The following is a 22,672-nucleotide window of genomic DNA, read 5'->3' as shown; positions in this document are numbered from 1 at the left end:
CTCCTCTCCTGCCTCCAGCCTCCACACTCCCCTTGGCTGAACTGGGTTTTGGAATGCATTGCTTTGTACTAAATAGAGAAAATGTGGAACTTTGTCTTTCAAGATTTATTCTTCTCTGTGCTGTCACCTCCACTCCCATCTAATCCTGGAATGTCCCTGGGGTGGTTGAGGTGAGGGAGGGCAACTAGTGCTCCTCCGATTTCCTCCTGACAAATGTAAAATGGGCCAGGGGGGCCACAGGGGAGGTAAATCGATCCCAAAATGTGCCTTGTGTGCAATTTGGGGATGAGAGAAAGTTCATGTAGAGATAGGGCTCCAAGGATGCACTCCAGGGGCTGGCCTGGCCAGCTGACGACCAAAACACAGCTGCCTCCCTCCTCCCCAACACACACAACCCGCACACAGGCCCAGGCTTACACCCCCCAACTGAGTGAGAACAGTCAAGATCCCAGAGGCCAGACCACAAAACCTAAAACACAGACTCCAGAGGGCAGATGAGACCCAGGGGAACATCTCTTCCGACCTCTTCATTGGCCCAGAGAAGGGAGATGACTTTCCTAAGGTCGCATGACAAAGTCAGGACTACTGCCTCATCAAGCCTCAGTTTCCCAGGGGTAAAATGCAGGCTTGATGAGAAGCTCAAGCGGGGCAGAAATTGCTAAGTGAATGTGAGAGGGAAATAATAACAGCCCAGCAAGGATTGGGAGCAGTTTTCTTTCTTAATGCTGTGAAACTGAGGCTCAGAGAGGACCTTTTTCAAGATCACAAAGCTGGCAAGTGGCAAAGCTGAACTTCGGACTGGCTCTGTCTGACTTCAGAGCCCACTGGTGCTACCTTTCACCACATTGTCATGTCACATGTCAGCATCACAGTGACCCTTTCCATACCTGAAATCTGTTCCAATTTGCTGAACCCAAGACCCAAGGGAGTGACTGGGAGGCCTGGAAGCCTCTGGGGAGAGGTGTAAGTCTGAACAAAGGTCAGACCCCGGCTTGACTGCAGTCCCCAGTCCCTCAGTTGGTCCTGTGTGCCAGGGTATACCCTGAAGACCAGCAGACAGCCCTGGCAGGGGGTCTCTGGGTGGGCAGAGCGTACATCATACACACTGTGGGCTTGGGCCTATGGGGGATGCCCTTCTTGACCCACCTGGGCATTTCTGATGTCCCTGTATCTGTCTGAGGCTTGAGGGGCTTCTTTGGGTGCAGGCCCTGAATGGGGTCCTCAGGTGCTGGGCACACACAAGGGGTCACTCAAGCACTCAGCAAATGCCTGGCAGGCCCTGTTCCGGGTTCTGTGTAGAGACCATCAGACCCAGTCCCTTCCCTGGAGCAGTCCCTGAGCAAGTGCAGGAGAGGCGGGAAGAGATAAATGACAGAAAGGGAGCTGGCACCTTCGCACATCCACTAAAGCCACCCCCTCCTGCAAACACAACGTTGTCTTAAAAAATATACAAATTCCTGTTGACAGTCATGGGCCAGGTGGCCCCCAGAGTGGTGCAGGGTCAACCAGCACAGCGGCCTGGCCCCCTGCACCCCAGATCTTCAGGCCAGAACCTGAATGGAGGGCTCTCTGACTCCAAAGCTGTGCCTTCCTCACAGCTCCACAGGAGGCCTGGCCACCTCCACTGTAGCCCACACCCTCTCCTATGCTTGCTGCTCCCACACCCCGGCGGCTTCCTGTCCAGGCCTTCCTGCCTCTTCTGCATAGACGGGAGCTAGATGGGGGAACCCCGGCCCCCAGCCGCCTGGGATGGTCTGGCATGAGTGTATGCAGAGCTGGCCCTCGAGCCAGGGCAATGGTCCTTGACGCGCCTGAGAGCATTCCTCGTCAATGTGACGTGACCACAGGGGTCACTTGGAAAGGGCGGGACAAATGGGTCACGGGAGAGAACAGGAGCATAGCAGGAGCCCCTCCAATCTGCACAGTGGTTTGCCCCTTACGAATCCTGTTTCCATACTGTGGCTCCCTGAAAGAACCACTACAAAGGAATGGGTGAAGCAAGGGAGGCTCAGAGAGCTCAAGTCACTTGCCCAAGGTCACACAGCCACACCACAACCCAGTTGAGCCTGCCTGTCAGCCTGCCCCTCCATCCCAGGTCTCCTTCACCACCCCCAGCCCCTCTCTGGCTCACGTGGGTGGGCTCAGGGAGGCAGAGGGCTGGGCTCTGTGGCTGGGCCCCACCATGCGCACTGAGGCATTGGAGTTGGAAATGACGATGGAGCTGCCAGAGCTGCTGTCTGCCGGGAGGTGGTCACGGTCTGCAGATGCCACGGTCTGTTGGCTTTGCGAGCAGGATGAACTGGGGAGGCCCACCTGGCCCTGGATAGGTTGGGGTGCTCTCAGCAGAGCCAGGGGAGACGGCAGCTCCACCAGGGCCCTCTTGTTTCCCTGCTTCCCGCTGGAGTGTGGGGGCAAATAGCCCATCCAAGCCTCCTTTGCAGGGCAGGTGGAGTGGGTGGTGCACTAGGTGAGGGGTGCACTGCAGGAGACCAGGGGGACCTCAGGCCAAGGGCAGCATTACCTGTCCCCCTTGGAAGCCCAGCAACTACCTAAGCATGGGCACTCTGGAGCCACACTTCTGGGTTCAAATCCCAGCCACCTGTGTGTGACCGTGGGCAAGGTCACCTTCACCTCTCTGTCCCAGCTGCCCCATCCGTATGATGATGCTGATACCAATGTTTACCTCATAGGGTTGTTATGACAATTAAATACTGACCCTCATAACCAGCAAGTCAGGCAAGGGCTGGGATATGAACGTAGGATCCCTTTCAACAAAGGCACAGCGTATGCATGGGAAAGGCTACCCTAGAATTGCTTCAAAAGCCTTTTCCCCTCTCCAAACCTCAGTCTTTCCGTCTGAAAAGTGGGTGGGTCAGCCTACTAGGTCTCCAAGTCTCTGAGGGGTTAGCCACCCGATGTCCTGTGCCCCCTGAGCGCTGATGGAGGATGGAGAGGCAGCAGGATTAGGCAAGTGACCGTCAGGTCTAGGGCTGAAGACAGTCTGTCTTCTCCACTCTAAGGACATTGGGAGTAGTGGCAGAGGAGGGGATCCATGTCCCCCATCTCACTTGCCCAGCTGACTAAGGCCAGGCTCCTTAGGCAATAGGGACAAGAGCAGGATTGGGGCACCCCAAACTGCTCCCCAAATCAACTTCCTTTCTTAAAAAAATCTTTCTCTCTGGTGTGGACTGACAAAAATTACAGAGCCATTTATGACCAGACAGACATAGGTTCCCAACCCGCCTCTTCCACATAATGCTGTGTAACTTAGGCAAGACACTCAACCTCTCTCTGCCTTCAATTCCTCGTCTGTAAAATGGGGTTTATGGTCCTTCCCTCACAGGCGGATGACAGGTGGGAGAGCTCCCTAACCAGAGCGGGTGCTCGGAAGATGCTGGGCCGCTGGGTCCTTCTCACCTTCATTTGGTGATTCAATCCAACTACCTCGATGCCACCTAAAATGGACTAGGCCGTGTCGTGGGCTGAGGACCCACATAGACCAGCGTCAGTCCTGCTTCCAACCAGCAAAAGGGTCCCAGGAGAAGCCAACGCTGTGACCAAAATGTTGAGATGTGTGAAGGCTTCACGATGGAGGTGGAGGCAACTGGATGTTTTACCATGATTATTGAAGTCAGATGATCCAGACGTGGACTTTACGACACTATTCTATACGATGTTGTGTTTTATGAATCACCTAAAATGATCTCAAATACTATCGTCCATATGTAATAGTCTCAACAACCAGATGTCAGGAAGCATTGGAGGATCTATCCAACTTTGCCTCCCCTGGACAAGCTCCAGTTTGTCCATGGAGCCCAAAGTAGGCGGTTCTCCAAAGTAGAACATTCCTTCAATGTCCTGCTTTGGAGAAATGTAGGGTCCCGGGCCCCACATTTCTGGTGATACAGCCAGAGATGATAGTGGTGTCCTTTGCAGCCTGCCGCTGTTGGCTCATGGCCACTCTCCCCTCTGCTCCTATCCTGGGTGGCCTGCAGGTGGGCTGAACCACAGGTGGCAAATATTTGCTGACCGAGGGAATGTATTGTCATTGAAGACCACTCAGCAGGTGTCTGCGTGTGAGGGGGTGAAAGAGGGGGCAGTGGCTGGGGAAGGAATTGCCTGAAGCTTCGCACCTGTGGGGCAGCCCAGACAGTGGATGACCCAGCCCCAACCCTGGTCAAGTTCAAAGGCTGAGGGAGAAGACAGGGGCTAGATCAGATGCTTGAACAACAGGGTGCAAGAAGTAAAGATGTCATCAAAGGCTGAGGTGACAGCTCTGCAGCTGTGCTGAGCCAGAAAGAGCTGGGCACAAGAAGACTGGTCCGGTCCCCACAGCAGAGTGAGGGCAGGGCACCAGCAGCTCCTGGGGTAGCCCACATATTCAGAGACACCCCCTCGCAAGGAGAGGGCAGGGTTAAACATGAGTGGCCGGGTGGAGTGTGGCATATGAGCGTCAGGACCCCATAGAAAGCCAGATCTACCCTCGAATGTGTGCAGCCTCACAGGGCACTCCTGCAGGCGGGGATAGCAGTAACACCCCCTTGAGGTGTTCAGGGCGGAGTTGATGGTGGGCTGACACTGGGGGTGGGTGCTCGGTGGAGAGGGACTCACCTGCCTCTAAATCAGGACCAGCCCTCAGCTCCAGGGCTGCTCCTAGTGAAGTTGGCCCTGCCCACCACTTGTTTAAAAATATTCAGAATAATACTCAGCTGCATCTTGTCAAGCATCTGCTAGGTGTCAGACACTTGCTGAGTGCTTTGTAGGCCCTGATACATGGCAACTGCATGAAGTAGGTGCTACCACTTCCTCCCTTTCCAGGCAAGGATACTGAGGCTGGGGAGCTGAGGAGACTGCCTGAGTTGCAAAGCCAACATTCAACAGAGGGCTTTGGGGACCGCCAGCCAGGCTGCAGGGCCCTGCTCGTCCTGTGACCATTCCTTCCTGCAGCTTGCCACCTGGGCCACTCAGCTAGCCCAGAACCACCTGCTGCCTTCTGTTATCCCTAGAACAGGGAACAGTGGGGTTCCTTAGAACAGACTGCTGGGGTGCCCACTGGTCCTGTGGGCGGAGAGAGACTCTGACCACTACCTTAGGTCTCCCACTCCCAGCACGGAGAGACTCGGTGGCCTCATGCCCTGTGGAGAGATGAGGGCCTGGGTTGGGGGGAGTGAGAATTCGGCCATTGCTGGGCAGGGGTCCTCAGAGCAGCCACGAGTCCGGAACTTAGAGGGGAACTCACACAGCTTGCCATACCAGGGGCTGCTGAGGACCCCGGCCTCCTGCTCCCAGCCAGGTTCTGGCCACGTCATGGAAGAAGGGGAGGCAGGGAACAGGAACAGCCAGGTCTCCCGTGATGGGGCCAAGGCATTGGAACCTCCCTGCTCACTGTCTGGGATGGGGGCTGAAGAAAGAGCACAAGGGCCTGGAAACTTGGGACGTATGGAGTGGTCTTTGGAGAGCCCCTTACCCTCTCAGAGCCTCCGTTTCTGCCCAGTTGACCCACTGGCTGAAGTGTCCAGCAAGACAATGTGTGTGAGTGTCCTCGGTGGTCCCCTGCCCAAGCTTTCTACCACTGCTGTTGATACATGACCTCGGGGCACCTGTGTGACTGTCCTGGCCAGGGTCCAGGTGGGAGCGGAGCTGTGGTCTGCTCAGATAAGGAGCCCCTGGCTCCCAAACAGGATGGCAGCGGCCCCACTGTGTGATTTTAGGGACCATCATAGCAGTTAGGCAAACCAGGAAAATAATACTAACCCAGCCAGCTCCTTCCTGCTGCCAGAAATCACAGACGGGAAAGTGCAGGGTCCATGGTGGGCGGGGGTGCTGAGGAAGCCAGATGCCCTTGAGCCCGCCTGCCCTGGCACTCTGTGGGATGTTTCTGGGAAAGGCTGGGCAAGGGGGCTGGTCTCAGCTACTTATGCCCACCCCTCCCCTAGGTGGGACCCTGGTGTGGGGGAAGGGGCACCAGAGGAGGTTGTGCTGGGCTGGACTGGGAAGGCCCTGTCCCCGCCTCCATGTGACCGTGGAGGTCCCTGGCCCTCTCTGGATGCTAGGATTTCCATCTACATCAGGGGACTTCTTTCTGACTCCCTGTGATGCTGACAGTGGCTTGGGGGTCACATCTGCAGGGCCCTGCGGCTGACACAGGCCCAGGGAAGGGTTGGAACTCTGTCTCAGGCACTCCCCACTCCCCATCTCCCTGCAGCCTGCCTCTCCCATCCCTCACCCAGACTACCCAGTTCCTCCCCTAGGCTCCCCACCTCCGAATCTGCCTCACTCATTCCAAGGGGATGCAGACATCACCCCCAAACAAACAGGGCTCCTCAGGATGAATCTTTGATAGGTGCCTGGCATACAGGAGGCACCTAGGAAATGTTCGCTTTGGGGAGGAAAGTTCCGGGCAGAGAGAAAAACACACTGAACGCCCGAGGAGACCCGGCCCATTTGGATGCCAGGGTGGCCCATGGTGTGGCTCAAAGACCAAGATGCGTTGGGGACACAGTGGCGGGAGCGGAGGCTGGATGAGGCGCGTGGGGGACAGTGAGGTGGTGAATGCCCGTGAGGTCTGTGCTGGGGAGGCAGCAGCACCAGGCCAAGGAAGAAGGCAGAGAGACCAGGGCGGCAGGCCTGGGGAGTGTGCTGGGGTCGGGGAGGACTCCAGAGCCTTGACAGAAGCATCAGGATGGCCCAGAAAAGGGGTACCCACCCTGTGCATAGGAGCCTGGCTGGGCTCCAGGGTCTCCCATTCTGGGGCAGGGGCTGGGAGGGGTCTGGTGTTCAGTGGCCACAGAATGTGGGGCCTGGTGTAGCCTTGGGGTGTGGACAGGGCTTTCACGAACTGCAAGAAAGAAATTTCTGTTCTCTATAAGTGACCCAGTCTATGGTGTCCGTGATAGCAGCAAGAGATGGCCTCAGACAGTGTCATAGACTGTGAGATGGAGTGAGGGTGCTCTAAGTGTGCGTGTTCAGCACTCAGTATAGCAGAATTCCCAGGGAGCAGCCGGTCAGCTCTACCCTAAAACAGGCTTTGGGCCAGGGATGAGCAGCATTCTGTGTGTCAGAGAACCCACTGTCCTCTGCTAGGGACACGAAGCCGGACCCTGGCTGACACCCCTAGGGGGTCACCCACTCTGAAGACAGAGGTTGGACTCCTGTGCACGGGACTCCTGGACTCCTCTGCCTCAGCACAGCCCTGGCCTCAACCTGGCCCGTGCCGCTAACTCTGCTGACTACCCTGGGGGCAGAGGGGCTGGAGAGAAAGGTCTGGGGGAGGACATGGGGATGGGGAGAGGGGACTGCATCCAGGGCCTAGGGTTTTCCTATAACTGCAGGCAGCTCATGAAATCCTTGCAGCAGCTGTCAAAGGAGGCAGGAGAGGTGAAGTGGGTTCCCCAAGGGCATAATGCAGGAAGCCGCAGAGTGGACTTGACCCCAAAGCCCTCACCCTTTCTCTTTCAGGGCTGCTGCCCCCAGAAGGAAGGTGAGAGGTGAGAATGAACTTACCATACCATGTGGCCTACCATGGAGTTGCCAGCGCTGCTCGAGCCAATGAATTGTTAGTCTCAGGAGGGAGGAGAGGAGAAGGGGGAAGGGGAGGGAGGGATGGAGAGGGAGTGGAAGCGTGTGGGAACCCCTGCCTGGCTGCCTGGCACTCAGACACTGCTCCAGGGAGCCAATCCCACCCTTGTGAAGCCGATGGCGTCTTTGCCCTGAGTTGATTAGCCTCCCCCAGGGTCTGTGGGTCCCAGTGGGAAAGCTCCATAGGGTGCTGACAAAACACTGGGCTGGGCGCAGTGGCTTACACCTGGAATCCCAGCACTTTGGGAGGCCAAGGAAGAAGAATCACTTGAGCCCGGGAGTTCGAGACCAGCCTGGACAACATGGCAAGATCCCATCTCTGCAAAAAATGTAAAAAGTTAGCTGGGCATGGTGCTGCGTGCGCCTATGGTCTCAGCTGCTTGGGAAGCTGAAGCAGGAGGACCGCTTGAGCCTGGAAGGTCGAGGCAGCAGTGAGCTGTGATGGCACCACTGCACTCCAGCCTGGGTGTGAGAGGGAGAGGGACCCTGTCTCGAGAAAACCTGCTGAATCAAGGGCGCATGTCGCTGACGTTCTGAGGGGCTGTGGGTAATTCATGCCTCTCTGAGCCTCAGCTTCCCAATCCATGCAATGGTATGATGATCACCACTAGGCCCATCCCACAGGCTGCTGCGGCCCAGTGAGCTCGTGGCAGTGAGAGCATGCATGGCCCTCTCAGCCTCCTGCACAAGGAGGGTGTCAGGACCGGTCTCCTAGGGGCAGGTGCTGAGTGTGCTTGGCACCCGTGGGATCTGGGTGAAAGGAGGCTGCTCCCTGTCTGGTCTGTGGTTTCATCTCAGCCACCTGCACCCCAGGGCCTTGCTCAGCCGAGCCCAGCCCTGTCCCTCCCTGCCCGGCCCTGTCTGTCCCAGGAGCCCCAGTTCCCTAGGCCCCTATTGTTCTCCCAACCCTTCATCCTGTGGCCCTCCCAGCCTGGAGTTCTGGAGACAATTCACATTCCATTCCGTGAATTCCACAGCCCCCACCCCTGCCCTCAGCCTCCTTCAAAGTGGCCGCTGGGGCTGGGGTCTGTCTTTGCAGAGGTGCCAGGCCACATGCCCCGCCCACCTCTGCCAGCTATGCCGCCTCTGAAGTTCCTCCAGCAACACTGAGGAGGGGCCCTGTGGTCAAGGGTGCAGCCAAACGAGGCCCGACCAGGTGATTGAGCTCAGCTTGGCTGCTGCACTTGTCTTCCTTGGACCTGCTGGGCACCCCCAGGTAAGTCACTGCACGATTGGACCTCAGTATCCCCCTCTGTAAAGTGGGGCAGAGACAGCAGGGTGAGACCGAGACAGCAGGGTGGGGAGGAGACAGCAGGGGGTGGCAGTCATGAGCATGGGCCTTGGAGTCAGACACCCTGCTCCCTGCTTTGACCTGAGCAGGTGGTCAGGTCTCTCCATGCCAGGTCATCCAGTGGGGAGGACACCAGTACCTACCTCAGAGGCTGTGGGATTTAGATGAGTTCCGCAGGTCCCCACCGTGATGGACTGCATGTGTGTCCTCCAAATTTCTATGTTGGAAACCTTAACACCCAGTGCAATGTTATTATGGGGCCACTTGGAGGTAATTAGGTTAGGAGGACGGAGCCCTTGTGATGGGTTAGTGCCCTTATAAGAAGAGACTCCAGGGAGCTTACTTCCTCTCGCTCTGCTCTCCACCATGTGAGGGTACAAGGAGAACATAGCCATCTGCGAACCAGGAGGCAGGCCCTCACCAGACACCGACCTGCGGGCACCTGGAGCTCAGACTTCGAGCCTCCAGAAGTGCCAGCTCGTTGTCTAAGCCACCCAGTCTATGGGGATCTGGTGTAGCAGCCTGAACAGACTAAGACACCACCAAGTTCAGGGCCCAGCCGAGATGAGCCTCGAGGGGAACAGCTGTTTCTAATGGGCCTTCCAAAAGCCCTCTCCCCAGTGTCACTTCCTGCCATTCTCTGCCCCGACACTGGGTCTCCATGTGGTGCTGCCATCTTGCCTTTCCTCATACTGCCCCCCGCATACCAGGCTTCTCTCAGCTTGTCCAATCCTCACCAGCACGCACATGCCAAATGGGAAGGGCATCCGTCTTCCCTAGGGACCTGCTGGGCCCTAGCCACGCTAATGTCTCCTACCTCCAATCTTCCCACTTTCTCATTCTCTCTGTGGAGCCTAGCGGTGGCCTGGCACTGTATGCCCACCACACTCCCTCAGACAGGAAACCCCTCCAGCACATCTCCTTGGCCAGGTTTCTGCTAGACAGAGACTTAATTTGCCTTACGATTCAGCTCCCCTCCTGAGCTCCTGCCTGGCCTGTGAGCTGCCCTCAGGTGGCTCCCAGGCTGTTGGGGATGGCAAAAGGTGACACCCTCTGAAACACAGTGATCTGAGCATATAGGAGGCTGGGGTGTCCAGGGAAGGGGATCTAACTCTGTGGGAAAATGGGCTAACCAAGGAAGGCTTCTCAGAGGTGGTGGCACTGAGCTGAATCTTGAAAGATGAGTGGGATTCATCAGATGGACAGGGGAGTGGGGGTTCCTGCCTCACAGTGGGAAAACACACAAAGCCCCAAAGGCTGAAGCCACCAGAAGGGCTGCAGAATGACACATCTAACTGTTCACTGGGAGACAGCATAGGGTGGAAGGGCAGGGAGGGCACTGGATTCTAGAAGGGGCCAGAGAGAGCCAGGCTCAGGCACGGTGGTGCTGCTGGAGAGATGCGATTCGTTGGCGTTGCAGCAGGGCCCTCCTGGCTGCTGGCAAGGATGACTTGGAATGGGTGAGACTGGAGGCCCAGAGCCCAGGGAGGGGCAGAGGCCCTGGTCTGCACAGGAACAGGGAGGTAATAAGGAGGCAAAGTTTCAGGAGCGACTCAGGCTCTGCACTGAGCCCTTCTATACTCTCTGGCCGTTTCTCCTGGGCAATCTTTATCTCTACCTCTCTATGTATCTTAGGCCTCTCTTTCCAGAGCCACATGGACCACCTGACATCTCACAGGTTCTTCTACCTTCCAAGACCAGCTCATCACCTCTGGCACCCCTCTCTATAGTTGCCTCCCAAAGTCTCCCATCTCATACCCACAGCCCCCTTGGCATCAAGCTGGACATCTGGGAACGACCTTCAGCACCAAGTCCCCCCACCGGTCACCTGGACTTGCAAAAGTCTCCTTACTGGTATCCCTGTTATCCAGGAGCCATGGTGAATTATTTAAAAATTCTTTTCTTCAGCCGGATGCAGTGACTCATTCCTATAATCCCAGCACTTTGAGGCTGAGGCGGACAGATCACCTGAGGTCAGGAGTACGAGACCAGCCTGGCCAACATGGTGAGACCCTGTCTCTACTAAAAATACAAAATTATTTTTATTTACCACAGGTGTGGTAGCGCATGCCTGTAATCCCAGCTACTAGGGAGACTGAGGCAGGAGAATCGCCTGAGGGAGACGGTCATAGCCTCACAGATGGCCACCATGGAGACGGCTCTGCAGGGAGGGGTGGAAGAGAGCGAATTTGTCAGAGGAGGAGCCAGGGGAGGGCACCCCAGGCAGAGGGAAGAGCTTGTGGAGGCTGAGGCAAGAAGGAGCAGGTTCAAGGCCAGTGTGGCTGGAGCGCAAGGGCCTGGAGAGGGGATGGGAGGTGAGGCAGCCATTCTGTGTAGGGTCAGAAACCCTTGAAAAAGAGAAGCAGAGATGACCGAGTGTGCAGTTCTCTGTGCCAGGGCCTGGACTGTGCAGCAGGGTGATGGGCAAGCATGCCCTGGCCTTGCTCTAAGGCTGGAGAAAAGATTTTTTTTTTTTCAGATAGAGTTTTGCTCTTGTTGCCCAGGCTGTAGTACAATGGCCCAATCTCAGCTCACTGCAACCTCCACCTCCTGGGTTCAAGTGATTCTCCTGCCTCAGCCTCTCCCATGAGGTCGAGGTGGCAGAAAGCAGCACCACTCAGATCTCAGAGCAAGGCAAAGCAAGCAGGGAGCTGCGCCTGCCTCGGGCCTAAGACTTTGCCCAGGGCTGTGTTCAGAGCTCCTCTCCACCTCCCGGGCAGGGCGGAGGCTGCTTCTGGTGGGCTCAACACGGAGAACCATCAGGGGCTAAGGCAGAACCAGAACACAGGGATTTGCTCTCCTGCCAGCCCAGGCCTGCAACCCCCTCCTGCCCCTCACCTCCTCCTTAGAGTTCCCTGGGGCCTGAGAACCCACCCACAGTGCCCTGGAGGGTCACTTCCCCACCTGCTCCCCTGATGGCCTCCTACACCTATCAAGAGCTAACTCACAGCTTACCCTCTTCTGAAGCTGTTGCTGTGCCTCAGGCAGGGCTGGTCACCAGCCTCAGGGCACCCTGTGTCATTAACTCCCTACTAGTCAGCCTCCCACCCAACCCCCTATGCACACACCAGGTCTGGAGCCCCTTGGAGTCAGAGCCTGAGCCTGCTCCATCTCCATCTCCGTGTCTGCACTCCCAGCACGGGGACCTCAGTTGGGGTTGGTGTGGAACAGGGTGAAAGGTGGAAGGAAGGATGGATGAATAGCAGAATCGAAGGGTTACTCTGATCTCTGAATAGCCCCAGCCAGTTTTCCTCCCGCTCTGGTACCTCCTGCTCCACCTCCCAGGCAGGACAGCAGCAGACCTGGCCCTCCCATTGCCAGTCCTGATTTGTGGGGTCCCTGAGGTGGTGAAAGGAGTCTGGGCCCCTTTCCCCTTCCTGCTTGGCCCATGTGCACCTCCTGGACTCTCTGAGCCACAGAAACCCCCTCTGGAGGGAGGCATCTCTCAACAGTGTCAGGGAAGGGACACGGTCAGCTCGTTTGTCAGCCCTGCTGGTCAACACCTGCCCGCCTCACAGGGAGGGGCTGGCGCTGGCCTCCCCTCCGGGGCCTGTTTCCCTTGGAGCCCTTTCCCAGAGCTGTCTAGAGCTCCCCATGAGCAAGTCCTGCTCATTTCCTTCTGAAAATACAAACCACTTCCTGGCTTCGCAGAGAACTGCTCGGGTGAAATGGGCCATGGTCTCCGAGTCGTCTATGCACCACCCCCACGACCCAGCTGGTCAGAGCTGTGCGCCCGCCTCCCCGACCACACAGTCAGCCCATCCACAGGCTCCCTCCAAGGCCTCCTGTCTGTCCAGCCCTGCACGAAGGAGCGGGGCAGGCACAGGATGTTCTTTGATTCAACAGACCTCCAGCGACATCTCTGTGCCAGGACCTCAGCTGGCCACAGGGGAGCCGAGTCAGCATGCCCTGGCACTGCCTATGGCTCTGCCAGCCTGGACACTGTCATCCCAGATCCAGGTTTGCATCCTGACTCGGCCACTCCCAAGGCCATTTGGCCCCAGCAAATGCTTGGACCTCGGCCCCAGGTTCAGAGAGAACAGGGCTGCGGGAGGAGCAGAAGAAGTAAGGTGTTTCTCACTGCAAAGCCCTCAACAAATCTTAGATAATAAGCAGGTGGCGAGGCCACAAATGCTTGGGGCTCAGCAAGCGGTTCACTCTGGAAGGGGTGAAGAGCTTCACAAACCATGATGTGGAGGAGAACAGGAGCCTGTAGCCCCTGGAGACCAGGACCTGGAGGTCTGCCCCTCACAATCTCTGCCCAGGATCCCAGTGTACAGAAGGGGACACTGAGGTCCAGAGTGGAGCATGACCTGTCTCAGGTCTCACACTGAATCATGGCAGCGCCTGGGGTGGAAGGGACCATCAAAGCCAGGTTCACTGCAGGTGCCCTCACAACCCTAGACGCAGGGGAAGAGGAGGTAGAAGGGGGAGGCTATGGAGAGGATGGGGGCCAGGAGAGGCACAGGGGTGAAGCCTGGGGCAGGGATGAAGGGGCAGCAGGTGAACAAATATGCGACGCACACACACACAGCTGATAACCCCTGGATGTCCCCAGGCCCTGCAGACTCCCCATGCCCATCCATCCTCAAACCTGCTCTCCCCAGGTTGTCTCAGAAATGGCACTTCTGCCCTCCAGAAGCCCAGCCAGACAGTGGACATTCCCGTGAATGACCCGCCTTCCCCTTCCTCCCAACAGTGAACTTCTCTACACCTCACAAAAACCTCTCCATGATGACAATGTGAAGCACCTGGAGCTCACACATTGCTGGGGGAGTATAACTAGGTAAAAATACTTTGGAACACTGTGTCACACTTAAAGCTGAACATCTGCTATGAACCAGCAATCTACTCTTAGGGACATATCCAGTGGTGTGCTGGTAAATGTTTAACAACCAGCTCTCAAAAAAAAAAAAAAAAAAAAAAAAGGTTGGGCATGGTGGCTCACGCCTGCAATCCCAGCACTTTGGGAGGCTGAGGCAGGTGGATCACCGGAGACCAGGAGTTCGAGACCAGCCTGGCCAACGTGGTGAAACCCTTGCATGTTTAAATTATTCTTCGGGATAATGGCATGAACCCGGGAGGTGGAGCTTGCAGTGAGCTGAGACAGCACCATTGCCCTCCAGCCTGGGCCACAGAGTGAGAGCTCATCAAAAAAAAAAAAAAAAAAGAAGAAGAAGAAGAAGAAAGAAAGATTTGTAGCATTTGCCAATTTCTATGGTGTCAATAATCCCACTATGGCCTATTTGAAACTACCAACGTGATGCCCCAGAATGCAGAGTTGGGAAGAGATGCATGTAATGGACTCTTTTTTTGAGATGGGGTCTGCCTCTATCACCCAGGCTGGAGTGCAGTGGTGCGATCTCGGCTCACTACAACCTCTGCCTCCCGGGTTCAATCAATTCTTCTGCCTCAGCCTCTGGAGTAGCTGGGATTATAAGCGCCTACCATCACGCCCAGCTAATTTTTGTATTTTTAGTAGACACAGGGTTTCACCATGTTGCCCAGGCTTGTCTCAAACTCCTGATCTCAAAGTGATCGGCCTGCCTCGGCCTCCCAAAGTGCTGGGATTACAGGCGTGAGCCACCATGCCCGGCCACATGTAATGCACGTGGCTCCAGCGTATCGCTGAATGTATCCTGTATACTTGTGGACAAATGCACCCCCATAGACAGGTTCTGGCATGTTCAAAGTAGCACTGTTCCTAAAGCCCCAAACTGGACATTACCCAAATGCCCACCAACAGTAAAAGGGAAAGTCAATTGTGATCCTTTCACACAACAGAATGCAATACAGCAATGAGAGTGGCCAGCCACTGCTACTACATGCAGCCCCATGGAGGACTCTCACAGATACAACACTGAACAAAAGAGGCCAGGCACGAACAGCACAGGTGGAACTGAGGAGTCCCAACCCAGCGCAGGAAGGGCACAAGAACATCGTCCTGTTTGTGGACTCACCTGGTAGTTACCCGCGTGTGTTCACTTTCAATAATTTATTGAGGAATATTTTTATGATTGGTGCACTTTCCTGTATGCATGTTATATTTCAAAAACAAGTTTTCATGAAAAAAAATAAACAAACAAATACCAATGATCTCTGCTGCCCCCTCCTATCCTCCCATGCCCTTGCCCTGTGCAGGCCAGCACTGCCTCCCCCGGGATGGCTGCCCTGGCCTTCCTCTCCTGTATCCACCTCCCCACAGCTCCCACTCCCACTGCAAATCACAGCCACCAGGCTTAGCAATAAAAGTACACTAATGCCAAAAAAATTGTTCACTGTTTATCTGTAATTCACATTTGACTGAGGGTCCTATGTTTGACCTGACAACTCTACTCCCGATGTGTGTTCAACCCCCGCCTCCTGAGAGGTCTTCCTCAAAGGCAAATTGGGCCACGTCCCTCCACTTCCCCTGTTCCCCTCTGGCCTAGGACTCACCAAACTCCTTAGTATGATCTTTAAGACTCTCCATTTCCAGCCCCCGCCCGGTGTTTTCCAGTCCCATACTCTAACTACACCAAACTTCTTCTCATGCATTCATTCATTCAAAAGATGTTTGCTGAGTGCTCGCTGCGTGCCAGGCCCTCTTCCTAGCCGTACCGCTCCCTCTAGAGGACTGTCACTCTGCAGGTGCTGTTTTCCCTGCCTTAGGTGCCTTCCATAGCTGGGCACCCTGATGAACTCATGTTCAGAATGCAGGTCAGGCCTCCGCCTCCCCCAGGGCACACCCCCAACCTCCTGATCTCGGTCTATGTTAGGGGCCCCTCCCTGGGGTTTCTCTTTGTCCCAGCTCTGAGCACACCGCTTTGTCATTGTCACTGCCTGTGTCCACACCTGTCTCCCCACCAGACTGTGACTTCATCCTGGATAAAGGCCAGGTCTGACTCATCTTGGGGTCCCCAGCCCCGGCCCAGGGCCTGCAGAGGAGCTGGCACCAGGAAAGGTGCGTGCAGCACGCGGGGGAATCAGTGATAAATGAGCACAGGGAGTGGAGCCCCGGAGTTTTCAAGACGGTTCTGATTTCGGTTTCTGTCCAGTTGCTCCCATAAGAAGCCAGCTATGGCCAGATCACATGTCTCACCTGCTGGCTTAGTCTCCATCTACAGGAGAGGCGTGGGGCCTGGGGTGTTATATCCTGATGCTCCAGTTCTGTCTCTGCCTCAGGGGCTCCCTGCTCCCTCCAGTCCGCAAGCCTCAGTCCCAAATCAGTGACGGGGTCTGGGAAGACTGGGAAGTGTCTGAGGGTCCTTGCCATGCAGCCCTCTCACCCTCACTTGTCTTCTCTGAGCTGCCTCTGCGCCTCACACTCAAGCGCCTGTGGCTCTGGGAGGTGAGACTGACGGCAGCAGAGGTGAAACCCCGGGTGCATTAATGGAGCCCGTGTTTACCCAGGCTGGGCCCATAAAATGCCTCAAGCGGAACTGAGCTTGGCTTGCAGTTCCTGGGCATTGTCCGTTCCGGCTGCTGAACCTTGGAATGGACCACCCGGGTGGGCATCTCATTCCCTTGACACCTTAGAAAACTCCAAAGGGAAGCTTGGGAATGCCTTGAGGCAGAGGAGTAGACGAGGATGGGTTGCAGGCTCGGGACCCTGAGAGGTTGGCCTGTCCAGCTTCCTGCCCTATGCTGCATTATGGCCTGGGGCAGAAGGACTTGGACTTTTTCTGCATGCTGCCTCTAAGCAGAACCCTGCAGGAGTACCCAGTAGACATGGCTCTGTGACTTGTCACCTCTGCCTGGTGTAGGTCTTCTTTCCCTACACTATTGCTGGGCCCTGAGGGCAGGGCCTGGGGCACTTCACCTCTCAGCCTCCCAGCCTGGCCCTTTTCTGAGTTCCTCTTCTCTGTCCTACCCTGTGCAAGGGAAGAATCAGACTCTGTCTTGCCTTTGGGGAATTCCCTGTCTGAAAACAGCTAGCAGCTGAGTACCTAGTAAACTAGAGGACGAGGCAGGCGTTCATCCGTCCATCCACCCATTCTTGCATCCATCTCTTGGCAACAGTCCCATCAGCTTCTGGGGAGCAAAGTTACAAGTGCGGCCTCGGGGGTCACGTGGTTCTGACTTCAAACCTCTTCCCACCAGTCACATGACTTTTGGCTTCTCTGTCTACCTCTTTAGATCTCAGTTTCTGCATTGTTTAAAAAAAAAAAAAAAATCCCACCTCACAGAGTAGTTACGGAGATTTCCTGAGACAATCAATGCTCATCCACTGATTAGAACAGGACCAGGCACCAAGGCAGACATACCCAGAAGCTAGTAAAGTCTATACTTCAGTCTCCCTTGCTTACTGCTGTCCCTTCTCTGGGAGATAGATACCCTAGCAATGCATTCCCATGGTCATATGTTTTTGTAAAACTTTGCACAAAGCAAGGTATTCTAACCGCAAAGCGTTGATACCGCTGTTTCTTTTCACTTTTGCTTCCCCTCCTTCCTTTCCTGTCAAGGGGTGTTGAGTGGCTGAGGCATTTGGAGGATTTAGCTGAAGGGAAGCTGAGCTGAGGATACATTTACAGTAATTTGGGATTAGTGGTGCATATTTATATGGTTCGCGGTCACTTACGGGTAGAGTTATTACTAGACGTTCTGGTATAGGAACAGCTTCCAGAATGAATACCCGTAGTGCCTGCCCACCGTGCCGACTCATTTGGCATCATAGCTGTGACCGGCGCTGGAAGTCTGTGGACAGTGGAGGAGAAACAAGGTTTGAAATGTATAGAGACTGAAGCCAGTCTGTGGAGTATTCTTGCAGGCATTGGATGTACCAAATTGTAGGCAAAGAATTTGGGCCTCATCAAAACAGAAATTATCAGCCTAGTGCTGTGGCTCATGCCTGTAATCTCAGCACTTTGGGAGGCTGAGGTAGGCAGATCGTTTGAGTCCAGGAGTTCAGGAACAGCCTGGGCAACATGATGAAACCCCCATCTCTACAAAAAAATGCAAAAAAAAAAGTTCATTGGGCATGGTAGTGCATGCCTATAGTTCAGCTACTCAGGAGGCTGAGGTGGGAGGATCACTTGAGCTCAGGAGGTGGAGGCTGCAGTGACCCTTGATTGCACCACTGCATTTTGGCCTGGGTGACAGAGTGAGACCCCATCTCAAAAAACAAACAAACAAAAAACAAACCCAGTAATGATCTTGCCTCAGGAATGTAACAGATAATGCAGCCTATATAATTAGAAATTATAAATACATCTTTTCTGGGCCGGGTGCAGTGGCTCACACCTGTAATCCCAGAACTTTAGGAGGCTAAGGAGGACAGATTGCTTGAGCCCAGGAGTTTGAAACCAGCCTGGGTAACACGGTGAAACCCCATCTCTACTAGAAATTCAAACATCAACCGGGCATAGTGGGGTGCATCTATAATCCCAGCTACTCCAGGGCTGAGAGGTGGGGGGATCACTTGACCCTGGGAGGTAGAGGCTGTAGTGAGCTGAAATCCCACCACTGCATTCCAGCCTGGGTGACATGACAGCATGACAGAGTGAGAGCCTGTCTCAAAAAACAAAACAAAAACAAAACAATACAAACAAACAAAAAACACAATAGGCTGGCATGGTGGCTTATACCTGTAATCCTAGCATTTTGGGAGGTCAAGGCGGGCAGATCACTTGAGGTCAGAAGTTCGAAACCAGCCTGGCCAACATGGTGAAACCCTGTCTCTACTAAAAATACAAAAAAAAAAAAATAGCCGGGTATGGTGGCAGGTGCTTGTAATTCCAGCTACTCAGGAGGCTGAGGCAGGAGAATTGCTCAAACCTGGGAGGCAGAGGTTGCAGTGAGCCGAGATTGCATGCCACTGCACTCCAATCTGGGTGACAGAGTGAGACTCCATCTCAAAACAACAACAACAACAAAAACAGACAAAATAAATAAAAAGTAAATAAATACATCCATGTTTTCTTCTTGATGGGAATCATGTGAAATAGAATTTGCCAGAGCTCTACATTCGCAGGACACAACCCTACAGCAGTAGAACAAATAGCAAGTGTATTTGTGTCTGAAGTTGCATATTTTATGCATCTCAGCTGTCAATCATAATACACTAGTTTCAATCAATCACATGAAAAAAGACGGAATTATCTTTCTATTCTTTCTATAGAAAATGTTACATAAGTTGGCCAGGCGCAGTGGCTCATGCTTGTAATCCCAGCATTTTGGGAGGCCAAAGCAGGAGAATCACGAGGTCAGGAGCTCGAGACCAGCTTGGCCAACATAGTGAAACCCCATCTCTACTAAAAATACCAAAAGAAATTAGCCAGGCATGGTGGCAGGCACTTGTAATCCCAGCTCCTTGGGAGGCTGAGGCAAGGAGAATCACTTGAACCTGGGAGGCGAGGGTTGCAGTGAGCTGAGATCATACCACTGCACTCCAGCCTGGGACAGAGTACGAGACTCCACCTCAAAAAAAAAAAAGGAAAGAAAATATTGTGTAAGTTATTATAATAACTTTATTATTTTTGTAATTATTAATAAGTTACAGTATCAGGAAGTGAAGAGTATATAGTTCAAATTTATAAGAGAAAAGCATTTATAGAGCTATTTTTGGCACTTAAGAAAAAATATTTTCAGAATTTGGTGATGTTTATGGTATTTTTTGGCATTTAAAAATTTGTAATTAATTGTGGTTTTTCTCATCCTAAATAAATATTCACTTTTGTACTTGATTTTGTCATTTTTAATTCGATTTCTCTTTTCTTTTCTTTCTATGTTTTTATTTTTTTTGCCAGGCTGGAGTTCAGTGGTATGATCCTAGCTCACTGCAGCCTCAAACTCAAGCAATCCTCCTGCCTCAGCCTCCTGTGCAGCTGGGACTACAGGCACATGCCACCCTGCTTGGCTAATGTTTTAATTTTTGTTTGTGGAGATGGGGTCCCACTATGTTGCCCAGGTTGGTCTTGAACTCTGGGCGCAAGCAATCCTCTCACCTCAGCCTCCCAAAGTGCTGGGATTATGGTCGTGCACTGCTCCTGGCATATATTTTTCTTCTTAAAGAGGATACCCAGAATTACAAGTTTCAGGGTCCCCCAAAACTGGATCCAATCCTGCCTAACACATAGTAAGTGCTCAATAGTGTTGGAAATTTCTGACTTGGCCCTATTAATCTAGCCAGGACTCCAGTCAAAGTTTTCCCCCTCCTCCCACAGTGGAACCCAACGTCCCCTCCCCATTTTGCAATTAGATAAACAGACACATGGAGCCAGATACAGGGGCACATGCAAGAACAACTCAGCCAGCCAATGTTCCTATCTCTCCCACCAAAGAGGGAGGATCCCTGGTGTATTAGCTAGGGTTCTCTACAGTGTTAACCATCAGGCCTGGCAAGGACATGCCTGACTCATCTGAGTCCCCAGTGCCCAGCAGGATCCTGGCGTGAAGTAGGAACTCAAGCCCACGCGCAATCAGGCTCAGTGTCAGCAACATCTGGGTTTCCCCAGGCTTCCTTCACTTTTTATCTGATGGACAAAGAAGAGCATAGCTTGGTAATTTTAAACTGAGCCCTCAGGATCCTCAGAGGGGCTGGGAGCAGCCAAGATGGTCAAGGGAAGGTGAACAGATGGGACTCCAAGCATTCCTCCCTTCCCTTCAACCAGGGTGCTTTCCCTTGTATCTGATAGATGAATTGGGGTTCTGCCTAAGAGTCTCTTGGAAAGCAAGATGCAATGCTAGGAACCAGATAGAAACCAGTGCTGTGCTTCTAGTCTTTCGAGGTTCTGGAAAGCTCAGAGCTGTGTTCAAGGCTAATGTTTAGAGAACCTCTCAGCAGGTGTTTTGTGAGCTAACCTTACCTCTTGCATCCTTGCTACTTATTTTATTTTATTTTATTTATTTTTTGAGACAGAGTTTTACCCTATTACCTAGGCTGGAATACAGTGGCACGATCTCAGCTCACTGCCACCTCCACCTCCTGGGTTCAAATGATTCCTGTGCCTCAGCCTCCCAAGTAGCTGAGATTACAGGTGCACACCACCTCACCTGGCTAATTTTTTTTTTTTTTTTTTTTTTTTTTTTTTGTAGATATGGGGTTTTACCATGTTGTCTAGTCTGGTCTCGAACTCCTGGCCTCAAGTGATCCACCTGCCTCGACCTCCCAAAGTGCTGGGATTACAGGCATGAGCCACCACACCCGGTCCCTAGTTATTTTATTTTATTATTTTATTTTTTGCCCTGATTGTCTCTTCTCCTTTTTAAAAACTGGTTGTGTTCTATATATGTCTGTATGCTGCCTCCCTTTTGGAATGAGGCAAGCAAGAAATAAATTAATCTAAGGGTTTAATAAAAGTTTGTTGAATGGAAGATTCTCCAAACATGTATTCTCTCTTAGCCCAGCCCTCCCCACAATTCTCTTGCTTTCTGTGTCTCACAGAATAATTCTCAGCCCCTGTCTCTTTTCCCCACTAGAAGATGAGCTCCTCCATGGCAGGGGCCTGTGTGTCCAGCAACTCCCCAGATAGTTCAAGTTCTTACTACGTGTTTACAGAGAGCAGGAAGGCAGAAAGGGAGGAGGAAAGAAAGGATGTCCTGTGTGGTAACCTATCACTCAGGATGTGTGGCAGAGCCCACCTGGGCTCTGGAATCACACACACTCAGGTTCAAATTTTGGCCCTGCTGCCTACCAATTGTGTGACATTGGGCAAGTCACTTCCCCTCTCTGAGCCTCATCTCTAAAACAGAAACAATGGGCCGGGCACAGTGGCTCACACTTGTAATCTCAGCGCTTTGGGAGGCCAGTGGCGGGGGATCACCTGAGGTCAGGAGCTCAAGACAAGCCTGGCCAACATGGTGAAACCCCTTCTTTACAAAAATACAAAAATTAGCCAGGCATGATGGTGGGTGCCTGTAATCCCAGCTACTCGGGAGGCTGAGGCTGGAGAATTGCTTGAATCCAGGAGGCAGAGGTTGCAGTGAGCCAAGATCACACCACTGCACTCCAGCCTGGGCAACAGAATGAGGCTCTCTCTCTCTCAATAAAATAACATAAAATAATAAAATAAAATTAAAATAAAATAAAATAAAAATTTTTTTAAAAAAAAAGGAACAATGATCATTAGCTTGCAAGTCAGTGGTCAGTGAGATAATGGGCAAAGCCTCCAGGCAGGCCTGCCACACAGTAGGTGCTCAGGAAAGGGCTGGAAAATGAACTAAACTGGCTGTGAAGGGGAGGGGCCTCTGGGTGCAGAGCCTGTCCCAAGCTGAGACCTCCTCTCTCCCACAAGTTCCTCAACCCTGGGGCTCCAAGTCTAGTGGGGCAGAACCTTTAATTGGGCCAGGCCTGGAGGGTCGAGGGAAGCAATCAAGCCTGCCCTACTTTTGGTAGGCAGCCTGGCCCCACTAAGCCTGCCCGTGCCAGCCACCAAGTCTCTAACAACAGAGTGTTCCAAGGCCTGTCTGCCTCCACCAGCCAGATGCTGGCCACACAGCTGCTTGGCTCCCAACCTGTGCAGGCTAAAGCAACTCCATCTCAGATGCTGATACACCATGTTGACTTTTGATTAACCCCTGTTCTGGGAAGGCCTCTAAGATTTCCAGTTTCTCCATTGTTCCTCATGTAAGAGTGCACACTTACTGTAAATCCTGCCCTTAGGCCAAAACAACCTTGATGTTATGGTACTTCGATTGTCCTACACATCCCTTCTGAATTACAGATGCCTTTTCCCTATGGTATATAAGCCCTGGGTCTTTGGGGGATAATGGTGCAGGGATCCACCATCTTGTCTCACTGCCACCCGAGACACCACAATGGCTTCTGTTTGTCAGACCCTATTACATTTTTCTAAGAAACTGAATTTGCCAGCTTTAGCCTCT

At 53.4% G+C, this 22,672-nt stretch overlaps 2 long non-coding RNA genes across 3 annotated transcripts; both read left to right on the top strand.

Moving 5' to 3' along the window:
• Positions 1 to 858: 858 nt before the first annotated feature.
• On the top strand, positions 859 to 3,720 carry LOC103877750. The gene is made up of 2 exons (XR_637559.4): positions 859 to 979; positions 3,344 to 3,720. It is a non-coding gene; the product is annotated as an uncharacterized LOC103877750 (long non-coding RNA).
• Positions 3,721 to 8,533: 4,813 nt separating this feature from the next.
• Positions 8,534 to 14,965, top strand: LOC103877751. Of its 2 annotated transcripts, XR_001895011.3 has the most exons (4): positions 8,534 to 8,794; positions 10,505 to 10,874; positions 13,569 to 13,655; positions 14,654 to 14,965. It is a non-coding gene; the product is annotated as an uncharacterized LOC103877751 (long non-coding RNA). The 2 variants fall into 2 exon arrangements; XR_002517130.2 differs by lacking the exon at positions 13,569 to 13,655.
• The last annotated feature ends 7,707 nt before the right edge of the window (positions 14,966 to 22,672 follow it).

The sequence above is a fragment of the Papio anubis genome, chromosome 12 (assembly GCF_008728515.1).
Source record: "Papio anubis isolate 15944 chromosome 12, Panubis1.0, whole genome shotgun sequence".
NCBI lineage: Eukaryota > Metazoa > Chordata > Mammalia > Primates > Cercopithecidae > Papio > Papio anubis.
This window is presented reverse-complemented; position numbering and strand designations above follow the sequence as displayed.